The following is a 14903-nucleotide window of genomic DNA, read 5'->3' as shown; positions in this document are numbered from 1 at the left end:
TAATTTTTTCTTGGTTATTCATTAGTTAGTAAAGCTTATATGATATTTAATAAGCGTATTTTAATGTTGAAGAATCGATACATACTGTATTTGATGAAACCGTACTAACTGATAAGCCAACTGATCCAGTTGCACATACAAATCGCTTAGCAGATATCAGTTTGGAGAATGACAATGAAGATGAAGATCATCCTGTCAGAAATTTCCTTCAAACTGATGATCTTCAGTTGAGATGAAGATCATCCTGATGTTCAGTTTGATATACATTGAGAACATATTCAAACACAAACTGATATCATGTCAACTGAAGCAGAAGAAACTGGTCAATTACAAACTGAATCGGTTTCACAAAGAATTTTGACAGATCCAAATTACAGATGGAGCAAAAATCATCCTCATGATTTGGTAATAGGTAACCCATCTGATCCGGTAAAAAACTAGGAATGAAATGCTTAACTTGTTCATACACTCTGCATTGAAATCTCAATTAGAACCAAAGAAAATTGATGAAGTTCTTGCTGATCCATGCAGTGTAATTTCTATGCAAGAAGAGCTAAATAAGTTTACCCATAACAATATCTGTACTTTGTTTCCAAGACCGCAAGTCTATTATAGGTACAAAATGGGTGCACATGAACAAACTAAACGAAGATGGTTCAGTTGTGCGCAACAAATCAAGGTTACACTACAAGAAAATATGCCTTCAACAACACTCAAACGACAACGGTTTTATTGGAAAACCGTTGTGTTTTACTTTTAACAATGGTTTTTTTTTAAACCGTTGTGGATTAGCGTGTTTTTTGGACAAACAGCAACAGTTTTTGTTAAAACCGTGGTGGATTAAGGTGTTTTTGGACAAACGACAACGGTTTTTCGTTGTGGATTAGGGTGTTTTTTGGACAAACCACAACGGTTTTAGTTAACCGTTGTTGATTAGCGTGTTTTTTTGGATAAACGACAATGGTTTTAGCGAACCATTGTTAATTAGCGATGATTTTAGAGAATATTTAGTGACGGTTTTTGTTTAAACTGTCGCTAACCATTGCAATTTTTAAAATAGCGACGGTTTAAACAAAAACCGTCGCTAAGAGCGACGATTTTATTAAAACTGTTGCAATTTTTAAAATAGCAATGGCTTAAACAAAAATCGTCGTAAATAGTTTATAAATTTTCGTGTTTCGGTCCAATTTTCTCCACACCACACATCTACAATAAATTTTTCTCTTTTAGACGATTTTATTTTTGATTTGAAGTAAGTTTTTTCGCTTCAATTCTTGGTAAATTTCTAAGTGTTAGTTAAGATCATAAATATTGTTAGCTTTGTCAGATTGTAAGTTTTTTTGGTAGATTTATTAAATTATAAGAGTTATTTTTTTACTGAAAAAATTAACGACGGATTATGTCTAAGTCGTCACTAATTTTGACTAAGCCGTCGCTATCTTAAATCGTCGCTAATGAGCGAGGAATTAGTCAAAACTCGTCGCTGAATTAACGACAGTATATCATAAAACGTCGCTAATTAGCGATGGTGACGATTTTTGCACGCATTTTCTACAACACTATCAGTTACAACAGTTTTAAATGACCTACGACAACGGATAAAATCCATTGTCTTTTAGCGTTTTTGTTGTAGTGCTAGTCACACAAGGCTATAGGCAAGTATAATGAATATATTATGATGAAACATATGCTTCAGTAGCTCGACTGGAAACAATCAGAATATTTCTTGCATGTGCATCCTTCAAGAACTTCAAAGTATATCAAATCGATGTGAAAAGCACGTTCCTAAACGGTCAGTTACGGGAAGAGGTTTACATAGAACAACCACCAGATTTTGTAAATCATCTATTCCCTGACCATGTTTATCATATTAACAAATCATTATATGGTCTTAAACAAGCTCCCAGAGTCTCGTATGAGACCTTATCAAAATTTCTAACTGATCATGATTTCATTGTAGGAATACTTGACAATTCACTATTCAAATTCTTAAAGAAAGATCATACCTTACTCGTTCAAATCTATGTTGATGACATCATTTTTGGGTCAACTAACCCCAAATTATGCGAAAAGTTTTCTAAATTAATGCAGGACAAATTTGAGATGAGTATGATTGGTGAACTGACATTCTTTCTCGATCTTCAAGTAAAACAACTGAAAATTGGTATATATATCAGTCAGACTAAATATACGAAAGAACTGATCAAGAAATTTGGCATGAAAACATGTTTTGCTGCATCTACAGTTGAGATGACACTCTACAAAGGTTTAATAGGTTCATTATTATACCTAACTGCTAGTCGTCCTGATATTACGTTTGTTGTAAGTTTATGTGTTAGATTTCAAGTTAATTCTAAACAATGGCACTTCTTAGCTGCTAAGCGCATATTAAAATATCTAAAAGGCACACAAAATGTGAGCTTAGGGTATGCTAAGGATTCTTCTTTCAATATAGTTGGATATTCAGATGTAGATTACACAGGATGTAAGGTTGATCGCAAAAGTACAAGTGGATCATGTCAGTTTCTAGGAGACAAATTGATCTCATGATTCAACAAGAAGCAAACGTACATTGCCACTTCCACAACTGAAGCTGAATATTTAGCTGCTGGAAGCTTCTGTGCTCAACTGCTCTAGATTCAGCAGCAACTGAAGGATTATGGAGTTATTGTTGAAGAAACACCAATCTTCTGTTATAACACCAGCTCTATTGTGATTACATATAATCTAGTTCTTCATTCAAAGACAAAGCATATTAATTTCAGACATAACTTCATCAGAGATCATGCTCTGAAGAAGGACATTCGACTGGAATACATATCAACTGAACTTGAAGTTGCAGATATCTTCACCAGCCTTTACCCGAAACTAAGTTTTTCTTACTTTAGAAATATTTTAGGGCTTATTGATTTGTCTTGATGCTTAATTTAGGGGGAATGTTGAATTTTATTGAGTTAACTGATAAGACAGATTCGATTTTTCATGAACTGAACTGAGTCGTTTTCAAACTGATCATTTAATAACTGAATCAACTGATCTTATCAAATAAGTTTACTAACTCTAAATTCGTTTCAGTTCTATAATAAAAATTGTGATTGATTGGGATTTTTTAATTTTTATTTATTCAAATTTAAATAGTTTCAAATTCTAAAATTATTCAAATTTTAAATCTAAAATCCCGTTTTTGCGTAGCTGCCTTATTTCAGTTTCTAAAATAAATGACAACGGTTGAATGACCTATATTTACGATCAAACTACTCACGAACTAAAATGTGTCCGAAAATTTGTAAAGTCACGAGACATATTTAGAAACTGCCTATCTCAAACTTCACTTTACAGTTTCTAAATTTTTGTAACTCTCGAATTTCTCATAGCAAGTTACTTGCATTCTCTCTTTCTCTCCTTACAGATCTAATTCAAGATTGAAATGGCGGCACAAACTCGTGCTTTCTTGTTGAACGCTATTGCCATAAATTTCGAATTGATTATGTCAATCTCTAATGAATCAGTTCCAAGCGTATCTGAGAATATTGAAACTTCTAGGTTTCGTCAATTCCGGTGTAGGCTACTCAAGAACTTTACTCGTATGACCTACTATCTATCTATGATTCCAACTCTCTATCTGATGATGGAAAGATTCAGATGACAGTCAACAATCACTCGATGATTATTGATGAAGCTTATCTCAGCTATCTCTTTCAACTACCAGCTGAAAGAATCTCAAGCTTATCTGAAGTGGCTACTGCTGACATTGAAGAGATGCAACTACTTCTTTCTGCAAGTGGGAAATCGATCAAAGTTTCAGATGCCAAACAAGAATTGAAGCTAGACAAGCTACTGGCAGATATTGCTGCCAAGGGCATCTTGGCCAAGGCCGGTTTCTTCGCCGCCTCGATGGCAAAATTTTCAGGTGAAGACCACTATAATGAAAGGAATCAAGATCAACTGGTCATCAAACATGTTTACTGTTTTGAAGAACATGTTTCAGACTACCAAGCAGTCAAAGGGGTTTGCATCTCAACTTACAAATTGTTTGAGGATTCAGGGGTTTCTCTGGAATCAATTCTTCAATCACAAATTCAAAATCTACACTACTCAGAACACTCAATTAAAGAAGAGTGGAGTCGAGGAGGCAGCTGTTAAGACGAACAAAGTTGCAAAATATAAAGCTGCTACCTCGAAATAAAAGAGGAAACTGGTTTTGACAACAAGTGACTCAGAGTATACTCATTTTCCCCGACTGATCAAGAAGCCGAGGTCTCAGAAAATCAAGCCGGCTGCCACTCCAGGAGCTCTACCTGAGCTCATATTACTATCATCCGAAGCTGAGGCACCATTCCCTGCAATTTTGATACAATTAGTCCAACCAGCAACAGAGCTCCAGACAAAGACCAAAACTGACTATCCCCAAACGATAGTAACTGAATCTGGGGATACGTTAAAGCTGATTTGGATTCCAGCTCCCATTAACAGAGTTTTCCGCCCAACTATTATACCACAGGCATGGTCGAAAAGAGTGCTCATTAGAAAAGTGGTGGGCACAACTTGTTTTGGACTATATCTTCAACATGCCCTAACTTATCCAAAGGGTAAGGCAAAGATTTCTGAGGAACCAAGGCCTAACAATGCTATTCAGACTCAGATCGACCTTATTCTGGAAGAGATCAATGAGTATGCTGAGCTCAAAATAGAGCATTATGATGAATGGTTACAGTTCAGAACTGTCAGCCTTACCAAACAGTTCAAGAAGAGGTCAGTTCTTAAGTGCTTCATCTCACTTGAGTCAACGGTGATGGAGGCAGTGAAGGCTACTTCAGTCGCCTAGGCAATGGAAAGAAGGGCATACTTATTTGATTTTATGAGAATCAAGAGGATGACTGAATTAAAACTGAGTTGAAGAAGCACTACTGATCTAGCTGGTCCGACTGCTTATGCTGATATGACATTCTTCCAACAACTTGACTCTGATCTCATCACTCTCTAGATGAAAGTCAAGAATTGGGAGATGGGAAAGGTGTTGCATGTTCCAGTGGAGACCAGTAGCTCTACACCAGTTGAGGAGTTCACACAAACTGGAGTTGTTGCGGAGCCGTTAATTTTTCCAGCTGAAATTGAGTCAGCGTGGATACAAACTATGGAACAGCTTCTAGAGATTATCCATTCATCCTTCTTAGAAGCTCAACCCTCGTCCTCAACCTCTTTAATTGTTTTTCCAGCTTCTGAACCAGCAGTTCAACCAACTACCTACACTGAAAAAGAGATATAATTAGCCAATGTAGATGAGTTGCTACTATCAGTTGCTGAAGATATTCAGCAGCAGTATAAAGACGACCAAGCTCCTGATGAAGTTGTTTTTGTGCTAGTGGAAATAGAAGAAAGTACCCAAACAACTGAAGCAGAGGCACAAACCGAAGCAGTTCAATCGGGAACTGAACAACCTGCTAATGATACAACTATACCTTCAGTCCAGGAACCATCAGTTTTACTAGAACTAATCTCAACCAGCTTGGTGGTTCCTGAGGCTTTCTTTATTTCAGAAGCCTCCCACAAACTAATCTCCTCCAAGAAGACTGCTAAGGCATCAAGTGTTGCAACTGATCATCAGGATCAGTCTCAAAATCTTTCAGTTCAAGAAGAGACAGTAAAAGAGTTGGCAGAAGATATTGACCAAGATGCTGCTCCAGGTCAGTTACAAGTAGTGGAATTCAATCAGAAGGGAAAAAGGAAAGAAAAGGCTACAACTGAAGAACTCTCTCCTGAACTACCACTAGCAACTGATGTGATGCTGGATAGTATATGGTCAAACCTCACAGATCTTGGGTCAAACATATCTTAGGTCAAATCTACTCAAATGCTACATTCTTTGAGTGTGAACACACTGAAAGATCATACAATGAAGTACTTGGAAAAAAAAGCAGATTAAGGATGTATCTGCTTTATTCACTACAGTTGAAAAGATGAAAAGAGAAGCAGTTACAATTCCTAATGATCAATTCCCAGGAACTACTCAGCAACAGGAATGACTTTGTGCACACCAGTTTGTCAAAGAAGATTGACATTGTGCATAACAGTTAGCTGAAGTTTCCGATCAAGTAATTTCATCATTCCTCATTTTTTTCCAAAGTGGCGGGTGTTGAAAAAAAATGGAAGAACCAAAGAAGCCAGCAGCAGTAGAGACAAGCAAGAAGCGCAGTGAACCGGATAAACCAACTGATAATAGACCAGCTGAAAAGAAAGAAAAAAATGATTAAGTTTCCTACATCAGTTATAGTCTGAGGAGCGTCTGTATATAAATTTTCATTTTGAAATGTTTGTACGAATATGTATTTGCCTCTTTCAAACTCAATGTAAAATTATCTCTTATTCTGTACGAATCTGTACATTATTATTGTTGGAAACAAAATTTCGGTTGTTCGATCAAGCAGTTTGAAAGTAACTGACCAAATAATCAAACTGACAGTTGCCTAACTGAATATTAATGCACAAATTTATAAAGGCAACTGAACCAGCTGAACTGATCTTACGCAGACAACTGACTGATGATGAAACTTAAAATTAATAATTTATTATATGTTAAAACCTGTATTTTAAAATTTAAGTTTCATTAAAATTATAAAATTATGTTATTTTAGTATTGTTTGTTTATATTTAATTGTCTTACTAAATATGTTTTATTTTCAGGTTTTCTACGTGTTGGTAAAATAATGATAACTCAAGCTAGAAAATTCAAATGGAGGTGACTCAAACATGTTTGGAATCCTTGAGAAATTATCTACAACTTTGCAGAAGACATGATTGCCTAAAAAATTTCTTAAGATGATCAAATTGTGCAAATATCAAAAGGAGGACAAATTTACTTTTACTATGACCAGCATATAGTAAAAAAATCATAACTATTTCAATATTTAACCAAATGAGGTGAACCAAGTGGCCAAATTTATCAACAGACAATTCCCCATATGTTTGCCGTTTTGAGCAGAGTCAAATTCGGTGATTAAAGTCGTGGAACAAAGTATTGAAAGAAGGGACATGGAATTGAACTTGGAGGAGACAAAGAATACTATTGCAACTACATGGCATTAATAAAAATTTTGACCCTTTCTCTCATTTGGCCTATAAATAGAGACCTTGTGCTAGCTTGAGAATCATTCTATCTCATTGTAAAATATAGTGTGAGTGTGTATCAAAGTTCTAAGTTCCAATATATTTTCTTTCATGTTCTCAACTATGAGTGATATTTTAGTGTTGATCAAAAGTAAGCTTAATGCAAGCTAAATCTATTATGTCAAGGTGAAGAGGATGCATTATTGGTGAAGTAAGATTGTTTATATTTTGTATATTCTTTCTTTATTTCTTTTCATTTAGCTAACTTATTTTTATTGTAGGTATAAAAATGAATTATTTGTTGTTATCAATTTACATCAAATGCTTGATACCATTAAAGTGGTTATCTTGATTTGTTGTTTAATTTTGATACAATAAATATTTCATCACTTATTATTATTATATATATATATATATTTATATAATAATATCATAATATTTCATTTAGACGATAGCGTGGCTCTGCCGGTTGTTCTAAATGAAATATTATGATTTAATACTAACATCTAACAATCTAACATTTACTTTATCGCAACTAACTTTTATTTTTCGCATCTAACTTTTACTTTATCGCAACTAACATTTACTTTATCGCAACTAACTTTTACTTTACCGCAACTAACTTATTAAATCAATATATTTCATTTAGACAATAGCGTGGCTCTGCCGGTTGTTCTAAATGAAATATAATGATTTAATTTAACATTTGTTTTATGCAATTATTTATTTATATAGTCATAATTATAATCATAGGTACCATATATAAAATATCGGTTAATTCGGTATTTTCTATAGTGGGAACTATATTATATTATGTGTGTGTTTAATTTTCTTGGAACCATTATTTATGGTGGTTTCTTTTGTTTTACTTTTAGTTAAACAATATTACATAAACCAAGAATAAATCCTCAAGCCTTGACAAAATTTATGATTTGTAAACTTCATTCTTGCATTTGGTAATCTATAAATTAATAAATTTAAACTCAAAATAACCTCTCTGTGGATCGATCTCGTACTTACGAAATATATTACTTGCAGACAACCTACACTTGGGTGAATTATTATTTAAGTAGTAGCAAGTTTTAGGCGCCGTTTCCGGGGAGGTATAAATTAAGTTTATATTTGTTAATTATGTTTTATTTATAAGTATTGTGTTTTTTTTTTGTATGAGTATTTGGAGTCGAAAAAAAGTGGTAGACTTATTCGAGTATCTGAAAATAATTTAAACATGGATGATAATTCAAAAAATCAAGATGATAATAATAATAATAATAATAATAATAATAATAATCAAGAACATGATCAATTAAGAACACTTAGGCACCATATGAACCCTATTAGAACTAATGTCTCATCTTGTTTAGTTTTTCCTCCTGATGCATCTAATTTCAACTTCAAACCTCAAATTATTCAACTTTTACCAAATTTTCATGGCTTAGATTCTGAAAATCAATATTTGCATCTAAGAGAATTTGAGGAAGTTTCTAACACTTATAATGATCAAAATTGTAGCATGGATATAGTTCGATTAAAGCTTTTCCCTTTTTCTTTAAAAGATAAAGCTAAAACATGGCTACAAAATTTAAGATCAAGTTCAATAAGATCATGGGAAGAAATGCAACAACAATTTCTCAAAAAGTTTTTCCCTTCCCATAGAACAAACTCTTTTAAAAGACAAATTACAACTTTTTCTCAAAAACAAGGAGAAACGTTTTATCAATGTTGGGATAGATATAAAGAATTACTTAATACATGCCCACATCATGGTTTTGAAACATGGAGAATAGTTTCTCACTTTTATGAAGGTCTAATACCTAAAGATAGGCAAATGATAGAATTCATGTGTAATGGAACTTTTGAAGATAAAAACCCAAATGAAGCTATGGAATATACGGATTCATTAGCAGAAAATGCTCAAAATTGGGATAATATAGGCACAATAGAACCACCAACAACTAAAAAAAATAATTCAACAAATGGGGGTGGTATCTATAATCTTAAAGATGATATAGATATTCAAGCTAAACTTGCATCTTTAGCAAGAAAAATTGAGTCATTAGAAATGAAAAAGAGTGGTCAATTAAAAAGTATTCAAGAAATTGTTTGTCATATATGTGATACACATGATCATGCTACAAAAGATTGTCCAACATTACCTTCATTTAAAGAATGTCTCCATTAACAAGCAAATTATGTTAACAATTATAAAAAACCAATACTATATCCTTTTTCACCATCATATAATCCTGGATGGAAAAATCATCCTAATTTTAGTTGGAGGAATGATAATAATGCACAACCATCACAACAATATTTTCAAACTAACCAAAATCATCAAGGATAATTATATTCCTTATGTTACACCTCCAAGAAAAAACTTTGAAGATGTAATTCATGCATTTATCCAAAAGCAAGAGTCTATCAATATTCAAAACAGTCAATCTATGAGTGATTTGAAAGAAACTCTTGCAAAATTTGCATCTGCACTTAATATTAATGAAAAAGGAAAATTTCCATCTCAACCTCAACCTAATCCTAAAAATCAAAATCAAGAATTAAAAAATAAAAAAATTGATCAAATAAAATCTGTTATTACCCTTAGAAGTGGTAAAATAGTTAATGATCTATATAGTAATGAAAACAATGATCATTTAAAATCAAAGAGTAAGGATGATAATCCTGATACTTTTGAGAATGATGATACCTTAAATTTTAAGAACAATATGGTGAAGGATAAATCATCTGAAATAGTATATAAGTCAAATAAACCTCCACCATTTCCTCATGCATTAACAAATCATAAAAAACAAAAAAGTGATTCTGATATCTATGAAGTTTTTAAACAAGTGAAGATAAATATTCCATTATTAGATGCTATTAAACAAGTACCTTCATATGCAAAATTTTTAAAAGACTTATGTACTGTAAAGACAAAATTGCATGTGAAGAAAAAAGCATTCTTGGCTGAACAAGTAAGTTATATTCTTCAAAATAATTCTAGTTTAAAATATAAAGATCCTGGTTGTCCAACAATTTCATGTATTATTGGAGAAAATAAAATTAAAAAAGCTTTGTTGGATTTGGGAGCAAGTGTAAATTTACTTCCTTATTCAGTTTATGAAAAACTTAATTTAGGAGAATTAAAACCCACTTCTGTTACTCTCTTACTGGCGGATAGGTCAATCAAAATACCTAGAGGTATTGTAGAAGATGTGTTGGTTCAAGTTGATAAATTCATATATCTTGTAGATTTTATTGTTTTGGATACACAACCAATAGAAGTACATAATGAAATTCCAGTAATATTGGGATGATCATTTCTAGCAACTTCAAATGCTTTAATTAATTGTCGAAATGGAATAATGAAATTGTCTTTTGGAAATATGACTCTAGAACTTAATGTGTTCAATTTATGTAAACAACCAAGTATTAATGAAAATGAATATGATGATGAAATTGAACCAATTGTGGAAGAAAATATACATGAAGAAAACTTAAATCAACAATCTGAAGTTTTTTCAATAAAAAGTTTTGAGTCTAAAAATAATTTTAAAGAAGATGATAATACAAAACTTGAATTAAAAGTTTTACCATTAGAATTGAAATATGTATTTCTTGGTGAAAATAAAACATTTCCTGTTGTAATTTCTTCCACGTTTTTGCCAAATCAAGAAGAAGATTTGATTAAATTACTTAAAAAATATAAAAATGCAATTGGATGGACTTTGAAAGATATAAAAGGTATGAATCCTTTAATTTGTACACATAAAATTCACTTGGAAGAAATTGCTAAAACATATCAACAACCACGAAGAAGGTTAAATCCACATATGAAGGAAGTTGTTAAGAATGAAGTATTAAAACTATTAGACGCTGAAATTATCTATCCAATTTCAGATAGTAAATGGGTAAGTCCAACACAAGTAACCTAAAAAGTCCGGCATCACTGTTATAAAAAATGAAAAGGGAGAGTTATTACAAGCTAGGATTCCATCTAGTTGGCGTATGTGTATTGATTATAGAAAATTAAATGATGCAACTAGAAAAGATCATTTCTCACTACCATTTTTAGATCAAATTCTAGAAAAAGTAGCAGGAATTCTTATTACTGTTTTCTTGATGGGTATTCGGGATATTATCAAATACCTATATCATTAGAAGATCAAGAAAAAACTACTTTTACTTGTCCTTTCGGAACTTTTGTATTTAAAAGAATGCCATTTGGTTTATGTAATACTCCGGCTACTTTTCAAAGATGCATGTTAAGTATTTTCAGTGAAATGATTGAAGAATATGTAGAAATTTTTATGGATGATATAACTGTTTTTGGAAACTCATTTGAAAATTGTCATAAAAATCTAGAAGAAGTATTAAAAAGATGTGAAGAAAAAAATCTTGTTTTAAATTGGGAAAAATGTCATTATATGGTTAAATCTGGGATTGTTTTAGGACATGTGATATCTGAAAAAGGAATTGAACTTGATAAAGCCAAAGTTGATGTTATTGCTAATTTAACATCACCAAAAACGGTCAAAGAAGTTCGATCATTCTTGGGTCATGCAGGATTTTATAGAAGGTTTATAAAAAATTTCAGCATAATATCTAAACCAATTTCAAATCTTTTAACAAAAGATACACAATTTGAATGGACTCAGAAATGTGAAAATGCTTTTAAAAAAATTATCAATCTTTTAGTCACATCACCTATTTTACAACCTCCAGATTGGTCTTTACCATTTGAATTAATGTGTGATGCAAGTGATTATGCTATAGGAGCTGTGTTAGGACAAAGAAAAGAAGGAAAACCTAATGCAATCTATTATGCTAGTAGAACCTTAAATAGTGCCCAAATAAATTATTCAACTACTGAAAAAGAATTACTTTCAGTAGTATTTGCATTAGATAAGTTTCGATCTTATTTAATTGGTTCTACTACTATTGTTTACACCGATCATTCTGCCATAAAATATTTATCAAATAAACAAGATGCTAAGCCAAGATTAATACGGTGGATTTTATTGTTACAAGAATTTGATATTATAATTAAAGATAAAAAAGGAAAAGAAAATGTTGTAGCCGATCATTTATCTAGAATAATGACTGAATCATCTCATAATGAAATACCAATAAATGAAAATTTTCCAGATGATCAGTTGTTTTATGCTACTATTATGCCCTGGTTTGCTAACATTGTAAATTTTCTTGTGACAAATAAAATGCCTTTTCATTGGAATTCACAGGATAAGAATAAATTCTTGATAGAAGTTAAAAAATTTTATTGGGATTATTTAAGTATTGTCCTGACCAAATTTTTCGACGATGCATACCTGACAATGAAGTAAGTAATGTTATTAAATTTTTTTCATTCTGAAGCATGTGGAGGTCATTTTCATCCAATAAAACAGCTACAAAAATCTTACAATGTGGATTTTATTGGCCGTCTTTATTCAAAGATACGCATTTATTTTGCAAATCTTGTGAAAACTGTCAGAAGATGGGATCAATTTCAAAACGGAACATGATGCCTTTAAATCCAATCGTAATTATTGAAATATTTGATAGTTGGGGGATAGATTTTATGGGTCCATTTCCATTATCTTTTAGATATAAGTACATTTTAGTCGCTGTTGATTATGTTTCAAAATGGATTGAAGCAATTGCATGTAGAACTAATGATCATAAAGTTGTTATAAAATTTTTAAAAGAAAATATTTTTAACCGATTTGGAATACCTAGAGCAATAATTAGTGATGGGGGAAGTCATTTTATAAATAAATCATTTTCTTCTTTGTTAAGAAAATATGGCATTACACATAAAGTTTCTATCCCATATCATCCTCAAAGTAATGGTCAAGTTGAACTTGCAAATAGAGAAATAAAACAAATTTTAGAAAAAACAGTTAATCCAAATCGAAAAGATTGGTCTTTAAGATTAACTGATGCATTATGGGCATATAGAACTGCATTTAAAACATCATTAGGAATGTCACCATATAGGTTAGTTTTTGGTAAGCATTGTCATTTACCGATTGAACTTGAACATAAAGCTTAATGGGCAATTAAAGCATTTAATATTAATTTAGATAATGCATCTAAATTAAGAAAATTGCAAATAAATGAACTTGAAGAATTAAGAAATGATGCATATGAAAATTCAAAGATTTATAAAGATAAAACTAAAGCCTTTCATGATAAAAATATTATGAGAAAGTCATTTGAAATTGGACAAAAAGTTTTGCTTTATAATTATCGTTTGCATTTATTTTCAGGTAAACTAAGATCGAGGTGGTCAGGACCATTTATAGTCAAATTTGTTTATCCTCATGGTGCTGTTGATATTGAAAATCCTAAAAATAATGACGTGTTTAAAGTTAATGGGCAAAGACTTAAGCCTTTTATAGAAAATAAAATTCTTAATAATGAGTTTATGCCTTTATATGATCCATAATAGTTGTTTGATATTTTCATTTTTTTTTGCAGATTCTAGTTCATTTCCCGGTTAAGTGGCGGATAACGGTACTCCGTGACTATTTAAGTCGGTTGCTTCAGTTTTCCCAAAATAATTGAAATATATATAATAATAATAATAAGGATGCGTGTATTATGAATATTCGTAAATATTTTGCTTGTTTACCTGATAATGCGTTGAAAAAAATTTATAAAGCTAGATGTGAGCGGCTAAGGTTGATGATGTCATATGGCATACCGAATGATGTCCGTTTGATAATTGAAGCAAAAGTCCGATTGGTTGGGGAAGCAAGTGAATTAATAATAAGACATATGCCAGGATTTGGTAAAAGCACATATGCCAAAAAGCGAAGAGTTAAACGTATAGGTGGATGTCATAAATGTGCAAGGTGGACTTGTAAGGGAAAATGCAAAAATGTTGGAATGACATCAATGAATAGAGAAGATAAAATTTTATTCATTAAGAATGGTTTGAGCAAAGAGCCTTTGGATAATTTTCTAGAGGTTCTTGATACGCATTCTAGTGGGTACGTGCAAAATGAACTTCTTAAACTATGGTGGCAATTTCAACAGGAGGAATATCAATATGGACGGTGGAATCAGCCTTACAAAGATCCTACTGTAGTAACACATATCTATTTAGATAAGTAAATATATATACACAATTTCGTCTTGGGAATCTGACGTTAAAAGACCCTGTTTGCCAATTTATAAGAAAATTGGATGGGAAGCATATCCTCGACTCATAGAAGGCGTTGAAGCCGTTACTAAACGTAAAATCAGAGGAAGATGTGAGCCACAATCACAACTACGCTGTATATATTTGTTTTAATTTTGTCATTTTTATTTTCTTTTAATAATAATAATTTCCTGTTCAAATATTGACTTTTGGCATGTTACGCTTATAAATTCATATGCTGTGATCTAACAATTACAGAAAACATATTTCTCAACATGTCAACGTCCACGGTAAGTAAAATCAAAAATATTTGTGTATTTTGTGGATCTAGTGCAGGAAAAGATTTAATTTATGAAGAAGTAGCAGAAAATCTTGGAATAACACTTGCTAAAAAAAAGATTCATTTGGTATATGGTGGTGGTGAAGTTGGCCTCATGGGACAAGTTGAAAAAGCTGCGCATGCAGGTGGAAGTGAAGTTTTAGGCATTATTCCGATTACCTTAGCCAATCTTACAGGACCAACAATAGGAGAAGAAATGAAAGTGGACAACATATATGAACGAATCACTCAAATGATTGAACATTCAGATGCTTTCATTGTTTTGCCAGGAGGTTTCGGTACTTTGGAAGAAATATTTCATACTGTTTGTTG

General features: G+C 32.0%; 1 non-coding gene across 1 annotated transcript; it reads right to left on the bottom strand.

The window, feature by feature from the left end:
- Positions 1–8763: 8763 nt before the first annotated feature.
- LOC142523526 (small nucleolar RNA R71) lies at positions 8764–8874 on the bottom strand. Its single transcript, XR_012814715.1, has one exon. It is a non-coding gene; the product is annotated as a small nucleolar RNA R71 (small nucleolar RNA).
- Between the last annotated feature and the right edge of the window lie 6029 nt (positions 8875–14903).

Source organism: Primulina tabacum, chromosome 13, assembly GCF_025594145.1.
Source record: "Primulina tabacum isolate GXHZ01 chromosome 13, ASM2559414v2, whole genome shotgun sequence".
Lineage (NCBI taxonomy): Eukaryota > Viridiplantae > Streptophyta > Magnoliopsida > Lamiales > Gesneriaceae > Primulina > Primulina tabacum.
Note: the sequence above shows the minus strand (reverse complement) of the source record. Positions and strands in the feature narration are given on the sequence as shown.